This window comes from Tamandua tetradactyla, chromosome 5 (genome assembly GCF_023851605.1).
Source record: "Tamandua tetradactyla isolate mTamTet1 chromosome 5, mTamTet1.pri, whole genome shotgun sequence".
Taxonomy (NCBI): domain Eukaryota; kingdom Metazoa; phylum Chordata; class Mammalia; order Pilosa; family Myrmecophagidae; genus Tamandua; species Tamandua tetradactyla.
The window spans coordinates 42,831,395-42,841,880 of NC_135331.1; the positions used below are offsets into that span (position 1 = coordinate 42,831,395).

Below are 10,486 nucleotides of genomic sequence, written 5' to 3' on the forward strand. Positions count from 1 at the left end.
GATGTCAGTTTACCCAAATTTATCTATAGGTTCAATGCAATATGAATCAAAATTCCAACAACCTACTTGGAAGACTTAGAAAAGCTTTTTACCAAATTCATCTAGAAGGAGAAGAGAGACCCTAAATTGCTAAAAGCATCCTAAAGAAAAAGAATGAAGTGGGAGAATTAACACTTCTGGATTTTAAAATTTGATATAAAGCCACAGTGTACAAAACAGCATGGTACTGGTACAAAAATAGAAGTATCGACCAATGCAATCAAATCAAGAGCACAGAAATAGACTACCAAATCTATAGTCTACTGATCTTCAACAAGGCCCCCAAATCCACTGTACTGGGACAAAATAGTCTTTTCAATAAATGAGCATGGGAAAACTGGACACCAATAGCCAAAAGAATCAAAGCATTCCCTTCACTTATACCCTATACAAAAATTAACTCACAGTGAATCAAACACCCAAATATAAGAACTAGCCTATAAAGCTTCTAGAATAAAATGTAGGGAAACATCTTCAAGACCTAGTAATGGGAGGTAGCTTCCTAAACTTTATACCCAAGGCACAAGGAACAACAACAAAAATAGATAAATGGAAACTCCTTAAAATCAAATGCTTTTGTGCCTCAAAGAATTTGTCAGAAAGGTGAAGAGGCAGCCAACTCAGTGGAAGAAATATTTGGAAATCACACATCAGATAAAGGTTTGATATCCTGTATACATAAAGAAATCATACAATTTAATGACAAAAGAACAAGCAACCCAATTATAAAATGGGCTAAAGATATGAATAGCCATTTTTTTTTTCTGAAGAGCAAATACAGATGGCTAAAAAGCACATGAAGAGATGTTCATTTTCATTAGCTATAAGGGAAACGCAGATCAAGACTCCAATGAAATAGCACCTCACACCTATAAGAAAGGCTGCTGTTCTAGTTTGCAAAGTGCTGGAATACTATATACCAGAAAAAGAATGGCTTTTAAAAAGGGAAGTTTATTAAGTTGCAAGTTTACAGTTCTAAGGCCATGAAAATATCCAAATTAATGTCCACTGTAAAGCATCCAGGGAAAGATACCTTGGTTCAAGAAAGCCAGTTATGTCCAGGGTTTCTCTCTCCACTGGAAAAGCACATGGCAAACATGGTGATGTCTGCTATCTTTCTCTCCAGGCTTCTTGTTTCATGAAGCTCCCCAGGAGGGTGTTTTCCTTCTTCCTCTCCAAAGGTCTCTGGCTGCATGGGCTCTCATGGTTCTGAAGCTTTGTCCAAAATGTTTCCCTCTTAAAGTGCTCCAGTAAGCACCCCACCTTGAATGGGTGAAGATACATCTCCATGGAAGCCATCTAATCAAAAGTTACCACCCACAATTGGGCAGGTCACATCTCCATGGAAACAATAAAAAAGATTCCACCCAGCAATAATGAATGAGGATTAAAGGACATGGCATTTTTAGGGTACACAAGAGATTCAAACCAGCAGAGCTGCTATTAAACAAACAGGAAACTACAAATGTTGGAGAGGATATGGAGAAATTGGGACACTTATACACTGCTGGTAGGAATGTGTAATGGTACAGCTACTATGGAAGACAGTTTGGCGGGTGGTTCCTTAAGAAACTAAGTATTGAATTGCCCTATGATTTGGCAATACCACTACCCGTTATATACCCAGAAGAGCTAAAAAAAAATAGTTAAAGCTTTTTTCCTCTCCCCTCCCTCCACTCCTAGCCTAAGGGTCTTGAGGTGACAGCAATTGCGACTGCAACTGCAACAGGAATAGAAGATGGAGAAGAGGAAGGCTAGATGACAGTGATCCTCACCTGGTGAAAATTGCAGAAGGAAAAAGAAAAAATCTTCATCTTTTGACTTCTGTGAGTTTTGGGTAACAGAGATGCTAAATGCAAAACCAGAAGATGTTCATCTTCAGTCACTACTGTCCAAATTCAAAAGGCTCAGAATGCTGGGATCACCCTTTGCAGAGGTGGAAAAGAAGTCTAAGAAATAAGGTCATCTCTCTAGACCCATGAAAGTAAAAAAGGGGTCTGTGGGCATCCTTTCACTTCTAAGGTATCACCTAGAAAGCTGTTCACAATCTAGGAAGACAGTACATGATAGTTCTCCAGAGAAGACCGGACACTAAAGAAAAGCAAAGAGATGATAATGATATATCTCTTGTAATGTCTGATACTCGACCTAAAGTTCTTAATAGTGCAAATAGAAATTGTGATCATCCTAAAGAGGGGAACAGAAACAAGGTTGATACATGTTGTGCCCATTTGAAATGGCCATGTATCCCAGAAAAGCCATGCTCTTTAATCCTTATTCAGTATTACTGAGTGGGATCTTTTTGATTGTTTCCATGGAGATGTGATCCACTCACTTGTGGATGGTAACTTTTCATTAGATTGCTTCCATGGAGAACTGTCTCCACACATTCAAGGTGGGGTTGCTTACTGGAGCCCTTTAAGAAAGAACCATTTTGGACAAAGCCATAGTGCCGACAGAGGCCACACAGCCCGAGATCTTTGGAGATGTAGAAGGAAATCACCGCCAGGGAAGCATTATGAAGTGAGGAGAGAAAGCTAGCAGATGTCACCATGTGTCCTCCCAGCTGAGAGAGAAACCCTGAACTTTACCAGCCCTTTCTTTGGACTTAAAATATCTTTCTCTGAATGCCTTAATTTGGACATTTTCATAGCCTTAGAACTGTAAACTTGTAACTTAATAAATTCCCTTTGTAAAAGTCATTCTGTTTTTGGTATATTGCATTCTGTTAACTTACAAACTAAAATACATGTTATGATTCAAAAATGGAACCCACTCTTATATCCAGGAAGAAAAGAAAAGGCTTAGATATAATTTTTCTGATTCCATGATTCTATTTCTTTTCTAGCTAAGTCAACAGAACACACAAAAGAACAAGAAAATTACTCAACAGTATCCACTGAGTTTGAAGTTACTTGAAAACTGTCATCAGGACCAAAAACTGCTTGAAGAAATTACCTCACTTAATAGTCAGCAGTTGACTTTGAGGGCTGACTCCAAAAGCACTTCTGGCTATTTAACCACGGAAACATTTGCGGGTTTGGTTTCCAGTAAGAAAAGTCTGCTCTAAGAGGACACCATGAGGAGAACCAATCATTGATCTTAACTGAACCACTGTTTCCAGTGATGAAGAAGTGAAGCAGGATAAAATAGCACAACTGCCTGGTTTCCTACTCAGCACTGAAAGAGTTCACAGACAGCTCCAAGCCCCTTGTTTCTTATCTGGCTCCAAAGGAACTAATACAGAGCTGCAAACTTTAGCTGCAAAATTCCTGGGGCTTCCCTAAAGCCAGAACCACTGAAATCTCCCCAAACCATAAAAGCTTGTAAAATTCTGGGCCCCAAAACAAACTCTTAGTTAATATAGGAAGCATAGGGCCATAAAGATTGTTAACCTTTTACTCAAAGACAAGTTTTAGGTACGTGACAACAGATCTTGAATTCTGCTAGCTATCTCCTCCTAGAACCGAGAAGATGCCTAGTATTCAAAGGTTACTATGGAAACCTGCTACCAACAAAACTTTCCTATAAAACAAGCTGTCCTGGCTCCACTCAGTGCTGTCCCTCCTCCCTTGGGCACATCCTCATTAACCTTTCTAACATGTATTCTCTCTTTTTGATAAACTTCTCTTTTAATAAACTTTACAGATTATTCCTGTGGCCCTCTCATCTCTAAATTCTTTTAGTTTTGAGGCTATGGAACCTGGATTGAGGCTTAGCTGGCACCATTGCCAGCAGGACATTGGTTATAGAAGGACACATTGAATTTAAAAGTCCAAAAATCCTTAAATTACAACCTAAACAAAACCGTGAGATCATTAATGCAAATGAAAGTACTTCTGAATCAACATTGTCCAAAACTACCATTGATTACCTGCGAATTTGTAAAGGTCTCATCTGAATTATGTCCATATAATCCTGATATGGAAAACATTGCCTGTATTATGCCTATTAATAACATGGATTTACAACTGGATTTTATATTTACTTCTGTTTATATTGGCAAAGTAAAAGGAACTTCTAAAGGTTGTGTTACATTCACAACAAAGTATAAGATCCAATTTCAAGTATCCTTGAATGGGGTTTCATTGCTAATGGATACCACTCATTTAAAGAGATTTGGGTTATGGAAAAGTAAAGTTGATGACCACAGTTAAAGGACTCATGTTATACTTTTCTTCTAGTTCTCTTCAAATTATTGTCAAGAGATTCAGACCTAGTTAGAAAACTCTTTATTCAGCTAGCAATCAAAATCCAGTACATTCATTTTCCTTGAGCTACGCAGTCCTATATCACAAAGAAAAGAACTGAAATTGAAATATATTATGACAGAAATAAGTAAGACCAGTGGAGAATTAGAGATTTCTTATCAATTATCTTGGATTCAGGCACTTCTTTTATTTCAGAACCTTTCTTCAAAAGAAAGTTCTTTTATTCAGTATTGCTATGCTGAGATTTGTTCTTTCCCTGCTGCTTCTGCTGCTAAGAAATGAAGGTGAAATCAGTATCTCAGTTTTCAAATATAGATGCTGCCAAGCCTACTTATCTATACCTTCCTGCAGAAGCAAAGTAGTGGTGGCTACCCACTTTCTTTTTTTTTTTTTTAAACTTTTTTTATTAATTAAAAAAATTAACAAACAAAACATTTAGAAATCATTCCATTCTACATATATAATCTGTAATTCTTAATATCATCACATAGTTGCATATTCATCATTTCTTAGTACATTTGCATCGATTTAGAAAAAGAAATAAAAGACAACAGAAAAAGAAATAAAATGATAATAGAGAAAAAAAAACTATACGTACCATACCCTTTACCCCTCGCTTTCATTTACCACTATTTCAAACTGAATTTATTTTAACATTTGTTCCCCCTATTATTTATTTTTATTCCATATGTTCTACTCTTCTGTTGATATGGTAGCTAAAAGGAGCATCAGACATAAGGTTTTCACATTCACAGAGTCTCATTGTGAAAGCTATATCATTGTTCAATCATCATCAAGAAACATGGCTACTGGAACACAGCACTACATTTTCAGGCAATTCCCTCCAGCCTCTCCACTACATCTTGAACAACAAGGTGATATCTACTTAATGCATAAGAATAACCTCCAGGATAACCTCTCGACTCTGTTTGGAATCTCTCAGCCATTGACACTTTGTCTCATTTTACTCTTCCCCCTTTTGGTAGAGAAGCTTCTCTCAGTCTCTTGATGTTAATTCTCAGCTCATTCTAGGGTTTTCTCAGTCCTTTGATGCTGAGTCTCAGCTCATTCCAGGATCTTTGTCCCACGTTGCCAGGAAGGTCCACACCCCTGGGAGTCCTGTCCCACGCAGAGACGGGGAGGGTGGTGCGACTGCTCGTCATATTGGCTGGAGAGAGAGGGGTGGCTGCCCACTTTCTATTAAATCTAATCCAGATGAAGAATGTCAAGAAGTCAGACACAGTGGACCTGTTCAGAAGTTGATTGTATATCCTCCACCACCTACTAAAAGGAAACTAGAAGTAACTAATGAAAATCTGGAGTGCTTAGAAGAAGGGGAGTTTCTTAATGAGGTTATCATTGATTTCTACTTTAAATATCTCTTATTGGAGAAGACATCAAATGATCTTATTGAATGAAGTCACATTTTTAGTAGCTTTTTCTATAAATGCCTGATGAAAAAGGAAAATAATTTAACAGAAGATAATTCAGATTTTTCAGTGGCACAATGAAGACATAAAAGAGCAAGAAATGGACTCGTGATATGAACATCTTTAATAAAGATTTTATCTTTGTGCCTGTAAACAAGTCATCTCACTGGCATCTTGCAGCCATTTGTTTCTCATGGTTAGAAGGTGAGATTTTCCACAAACTAGATCCTAGCAATCCCAGGCTCAGCAATACCAATATGACAACAAAACAATAGATAATGATCTACATACCACTTCAACACTATCCCTGGGTACAAAGGATTCCCAGAGTACAGAGATGAATATACCAAACAAAACATGTAAAAGGCCATGTAGTCTCATATTAGACTCCTTGAAAGCTGCTCCTATACATAACACCATTCAGAATTTGAGAGTATTTAGAGGTAGAGTGGGGAGTTAAGCAAAAAACTCACTGTGAATTCAGCAAAGCAAACATGCCCTTAAGTTCCTAAATAGAATAATTACAGTGATTGTGGAGTTTATTTATTCAGTACGTGGAAAGCTTCCTCAAGGATGCCACTGTTAACTTTGAACTCCCAATTCATTTGGAGAAATGGGTTCCTCCTCTTGTAATAAAGGCCAAAGGGAAGATATTCGGGAGCTCATTTTGAAACTTCATTTACACACATATTCTGTGAGATTACTGGAAAGCCACTTACCAGCATTTGTGTTAGCCAGCTCACAGAGAAGAAAATAATTTGCAGGAGTTTTATGAATCATTGAACATCATATAAAACATATAAGGTATACTATTAGAAATGTGGGGGTCTCATAGATGGAATGGGAATGTAGATAAACTTACTAGATAAAAATTAAAATTTCATAAATATTTGATATTTTTCTGAGTGAATATGCTTGGATTATGCAATAGCATATGTAATGTGGGAAAGCATGCTATTGTAGATAATAAAAGTATTTGATCTATACTTCCACACGACTGCTTTATTTTTAATTGACAAACCAAAACAACATACATACAGACACGAACATTCTTAACATACAACATTCTATACATAGTGTACAATCAATGGCTCACAATATCATCATGTGGTAGTATATTCATCACCATGATCATTTTTTAGAATATTTGCATCACTTCAGAAAAAGAAATAAAAAGAAAAAAGAAAAAACTCATACATACCATACCCCTTACCCCTCCCTCTCATTGACCACTAGTATTTCCATCTGCCCAATATATTTTAACCTTTGTTCCTCCTATTTTTTTTCTATACCCCTTACCACTCCCTTTCATGGATCACTAGTATTTCAATCTACTCAATTTGTTTTAACATTTGTTCCCCCATTATTTATTTTTAATCCATATTTTTTTACTCATTTGTCTATACCATAGATAAAAGGAGCATCAGACACAAGGTTTTCACAATCACACAGTCACATTGTGAAACCTATATCATTATACATTCATCTTCAAGAAACATGGCTACTGGAACACAGCTCTACATTTTCAGGCACTTCCCTCCAGCCTCTGTAATATACCTTAAATTAAAAAGGGGATAGCTATATAATACATAAGAATGACTTCCAGGATAACCTCTCTACTCTGTTTGAAATCTCTCAGCCACTGACACTTTATTTTGTCTCATTTCTCTCTTCCCCCTGTTGGTCGAGAAGTTTTCTCAACCCCTACTGACTCATTCTGACTCATTCTAGGATTTCTGTCCCACATTGCCAGGGAGGTTTATACCTCTGGGAGCACATGACTGTTTTTTAAGGGGAATTTGGTCCTTCCTGGTGCCAACACAGGGCTTGTCAAATTTATTGACAAGTCATATCATACTGTAATTCTATTCTTTGCAACTCAAACGTATGATATCAATACTGTGCTTTTGTTTTTATGAATTTAGTATCAAGGGTTCAGAAAATTCCATTTATGGCCTCCCTTCATGTATATTGTAAAGAAGATATTCAAAATGTTAGGAAGATGATAAAAATTCACTCTTTCAAAATTCAGCTTATTTTTTTCCATTGCTAAATGGAACCATTACTCTGTTCTAATTGTAATGATATTTTTCTACTTCTTTGATATCTTAATATGAGGATTTGAGAGTTAATCTGTTCAGAGTAAAATTTGCAATAAACTAGAAAACTAGAGTGGTTTCTTCATCTTTTAATTTTTTTTTCAGTTTCCTTCCTGAAATTAGAGAAACAAAGTAAAATTTTTTAGCTATCTAAATAGGTTTTTAAAAATTATATGCATATCTTAACTTAGTTTATTTGAGGTAGGTACAGAAATATTGACTCCTAAATTATCCTAGAATATGTAGTTTCTATAGGTATAGAAGATAAAATCGGTTTACTGATAACTTGTGCCCAAATTTCCCCATAGTATTTAATAATTATTGGAACTAAATATATAACTTTATAGCTCTTTTTACCCAGTACTCATCTGCAAATTCAGATTGCTCTCACTGCATATATATATATATATATTATTATTTTTTATTTTTTGCGTGGGCAGGCACCAGGAATCATGCCAGGTCCAGGCATGGCAGGTGAGAACTCTGCCTGTTGAGCCACTGTGGCCTGCCCTCTCTTATATTTTTAAATTGTAGTTTTCAGAAAGTTGTGAATCCCTCGGAGCTTAATTTTTTATTAAATGTTCTGGTAACAGTTTTACTGAATTCATGTGATGATGGTGGTATTGTAGCTGATTGAGACTTTTAGAACTTTTAAATTTACTCTAGTGTTTTCAGGAATAGTTGGGGGAGACATGATTGTATTGTATTTTCTTAGATAATGAAAATGTTTTAAAATAATATAATTTTAATCTGTTCTAAGCATCCCTTGAATTTATACTGTAACTGTAAAACAGTGAAACAAAGGCAATTTAAGATAGGGCTAAAAGACTGCACATTTTATTTCAAAATCATGTGAATTGAAGTTGTTAATTAAGCCTCATCATTAAGCTTTTGTTAATCTTGTCACCATCTTTATATTGTTAAAAATCTGTGTTTTTTGGAGCTCTCTTATAAAGATAGTTGTAATTACATAATTTGTTCCCAGTTTTTGTCTACATGTGAAAGGTGAGCTTTTTGAGGTGACTATTAATTATTTTATACATCTAATTTTGAGCACAGGAAGTATATAAGACATCTTCTTGTGATTTCTTAACTTTTTCATTCGGATGTTTTTCAAAGCTACCACTGTCCTTTATCATGTTTTGAAGACTGCTTAAAATTCATTTTCCTGAATTCATGTGGCTGTAACATGAACATCAACATTTTATATTAAATGTTTCCAATTCATTTAAAAAAATTAAAAAGAATCAGTTGCAACTTGTTCAGAGGAGATTTCCAAGCACATACATATATAGGGAATAAGGAACGCTAAAATGAATATACAAATACACACGAAGTGGGTCGATCCATAGGGCAATAAGAAATTGCACATTTAATTTGAATTTCTATGGACAAGAGTAATTCATATTTCTATTGGTTTTCTACAATTTACTGAGGTGTAAATAGCTCAGATTCAAAGTCTGTGAAAGGTGGAAGGAAACCAGATGATGAATAAACCGAATGTCCACGGAGTATGCCAAATAATGGCCTTGCAGAGGTGTCCATGTCCTCATCCCCACACCTGTGAATATCTTACCTTGCATGACAAGGGGGACTTTTTGGATGTGACTAAGTGAAGGATCTTGAGATGGGGTGATAGCCTGCATTATCCAGGTGGGCCCAGTGTAGACACACGAGCCCTTATAAGAGGAGGGCAGGAGGGTCAGAGTCAGGGAAGGAAGCGTGATGACGGAAGCAGAGGTCAGGGTAAGGCAACCACAAGTCAAGGAATGTGGGGAGCTTCTAGAAGCTAAAAAATGCAAGGAAAATGTTAGGTTTTTTCAGCTGACTGAAAAATCAGAGAAACTGAGTCCAAGTTTGAAAAAGTTTATTGTCCCGGGGCGAGGTTCCAGGTCCGGGTGCTCAGGGTGTTGGCCGGGGAAGTTGCGCCCCCCTAGGGGCGGTGGGGTTAGATATAGGCTGGCTAGTGGGGGTGCTGACGATGCCTATGGGGCCTCCTGTGGTAGGTTAGGAGTTTCATGCGCTTTAGGGCCAGGGGCATAGCTACGGGCTGTGTGCAGCGGGCACAGCTACGGGCCGGGCGCAGTGAGCACAGCTACGGGCCGTGCGCAGTGGGCACAGCTACGGGCCGTGCGCAGTGGGCACAGCTACGGGCCGGGCGCAGTGGGCATAGCTATGGGCCGTGTGTAGTGGGCATAGCTATGGGCCGTGTGCAGTGGGCACAGCTACGGGCTGTGTGCAGTGGGGTCCTTTGTCAGGGCAGGTCCTGATTTCTGAGTTTGCACAGCTGTATGCCCGGATGTTCAGGGTTTTAGTTCTGGTGGGGGCCTTCCAGCCAGAGGCTACCAGGCCAGGCCTTACAGTCCAGCCTTTTTGATATAATAGGGTGTCGTAGTCTTTCTGGCTACTTCCTGTGGAGTGGGGGCGTCATTGGGTAGGGGGTTTTAGCTGGCCGGTGCTTCGACTGGAAGGGGGGCATAGGGGTGCAGCAGCATCTGATTGACTGTTACCCAAGAGAGTTCCTTGAGATGCTTTTGTAGGAACCTTAAAACAAAAGGAGCGAGCATTAACAGTAGGCGGATAACTGAAAATGGGGTGAGTATTGGGACTAGCCACTTCAGAACAGGGGAGTTCCACCAGGAGGATGACTGGATCACAGCCTGCTTTCCTTTAAGGTCTTTTTGCAGTTTCATCAGGACGTTGAGGT

The 10,486-nt window shown here is 37.9% G+C and overlaps 2 pseudogenes; both read left to right on the top strand.

Annotated features, from left to right (window-relative positions):
• The first annotated feature begins 2,102 nt into the window (after window positions 1–2,102).
• On the top strand, window positions 2,103–3,177 carry LOC143683078 (sentrin-specific protease 7 pseudogene; annotated as a pseudogene).
• A 336-nt stretch (window positions 3,178–3,513) lies between these two features.
• Window positions 3,514–10,049, top strand: LOC143683079 (sentrin-specific protease 7-like; annotated as a pseudogene).
• Window positions 10,050–10,486: the final 437 nt, after the last annotated feature.